The sequence below is a fragment of the Equus quagga genome, chromosome 15 (genome assembly GCF_021613505.1).
Source record: "Equus quagga isolate Etosha38 chromosome 15, UCLA_HA_Equagga_1.0, whole genome shotgun sequence".
NCBI lineage: Eukaryota > Metazoa > Chordata > Mammalia > Perissodactyla > Equidae > Equus > Equus quagga.
In genome coordinates, this window is record NC_060281.1 from 38170284 (window position 1) to 38171957 (window position 1674).

A 1674-nucleotide genomic window follows, 5' to 3' on the forward strand; every position below is an offset into this window, starting at 1 on the left:
TTCTGAGCTCATGTGAGAAAACTCTGTGACTTTTCTAGTTGTTGTTCCATGCCGTATTCTCATTGTAACTAAATTACTATGTGCAAATTTATCATTATAATCAGCTTAGGTCCCCTTTCCCTTCTTCTAGTTTGTCAGTTCCTTTAGGGCATCAGATGCCTCCAGTGAGCAGAATGGGACTGGGCTATTTAATAGTTTCTTTAAAACAAACATCAAACCAAATTGCTCAGAAAGGTTAACAAACACACATACGCATTATCTTAATAGCTCTTTATCTTACTGATCTGATCTCAAAGCAAAAAAATGTTGGCCTAGGATCCTGCCAATGAGAACCACACCTCTCTCCTCCACTACTCACAGTATTTCCATCAGGTCACGTTTTAGCTGCCACCAGAGGGAGCCAGTCGGGGATCTTTCTCAAAGGCCCGGAAACCTTGGTCCTGTAACTAGTTTCTCACGACTAGTTTGCGGACAAGCACTTTTTAGCAACTGAGCCCCTGGCTCAGCCTTAGAACATAATAGAAGGCAGATCGCTTGCAGTGTCCGCGGTAAGAACAGCGACCTAGGATGGCTGAAATGTGAATAACAAAGGAGAGTTAGGTAAATCACAAAAGTCATCTTCCTGTTATAAGAAGTTAACGTACATCACACATCGAGTTGACACGTTCCAGAGCAGTAAACATGAGTGATGCAGAACAGAAGAGAGCTGTTCATTTGACGTCTACTGGACTTCCTCGCTGGATTTCACTTTCACAAATTTCCTAGCCACCCACACCACCCTCGCCTGGCAGACAGCTGGGCACAGTCCGCCACTCTGCCCTCTGGCCCTCAGTCTCTCCCTACATTGCCGAGGAAGTCCCCTGAGCTCAGCCAGTCGGTTCTAGTTTCTAAAGGATAATCTTCAGTCATCGAGAGATGAAGATCATAGTGTCTTACAAGCACAAAAATGCACGTAGAACCTATCAAGAAATTTCTTGAAATAAAATTTCCCAGAAGCCACCCTAAGATTTCCCTGCCTGATGCTTGTAAAGTAACTGGGGCTCTGGAAGTAGCATTTGCTTGACTATGAATTACTGAGTTTAGGTGTTGTTGATTCTAAGAATTGGAAAGTGTAGAAGGGAAAACAGTGCCTCAAGTAAGAATATATCCGGAAGGAAAGGATAAATTTAGGATTCATTTTAACTAATTCAGGACTGTAAGAGAGACAGCTAGGGGAGTTTCCGTAGTGTAGCGGTTATCACGTTCGCCTAACACGCGAAAGGTCGCCGGTTCGAAACCGGGCGGAAACAGCTGGGATGTCTTTCTTGAAAGCCAGGGTTTTTCTACCTCAATTTGTCTGCCTTTCCACCAAGGCTTAATATGTCTACATTTCCGACAAGTCTCAATCTTCGCGCTCCTTTTGCAGCCCAGCAATCTCAATTACAAGAATTATGAAACAAGACCAGTGCTGAAGCTTGCTTCTTTGCCAGTTCAACAAGTAATTGCGCTATATCCTTTCCTTTGCGTTGGAGAAGATTCTGCACTTCCAATGAAGAACCGAGGTCTCCACCTGTTGTGGGCAGGAACAGAGTGAATACCCTTAAGACAGGGGTGTGGTTGATGTATGCAAGGAGGATCAAGAAGCCAACTGTAACTGCAGCAGAGAAAACCCAGGGAGACTACTTCGTGTAGGCA

General features: G+C 44.3%; 1 non-coding gene across 1 annotated transcript; it reads left to right on the forward strand.

Annotated features, from left to right (window-relative positions):
- The first annotated feature begins 1216 nt into the window (after window positions 1–1216).
- Window positions 1217–1289, forward strand: TRNAV-AAC (transfer RNA valine (anticodon AAC)). Its single transcript has one exon. It is a non-coding gene; the product is annotated as a tRNA-Val (tRNA).
- The last annotated feature ends 385 nt before the right edge of the window (window positions 1290–1674 follow it).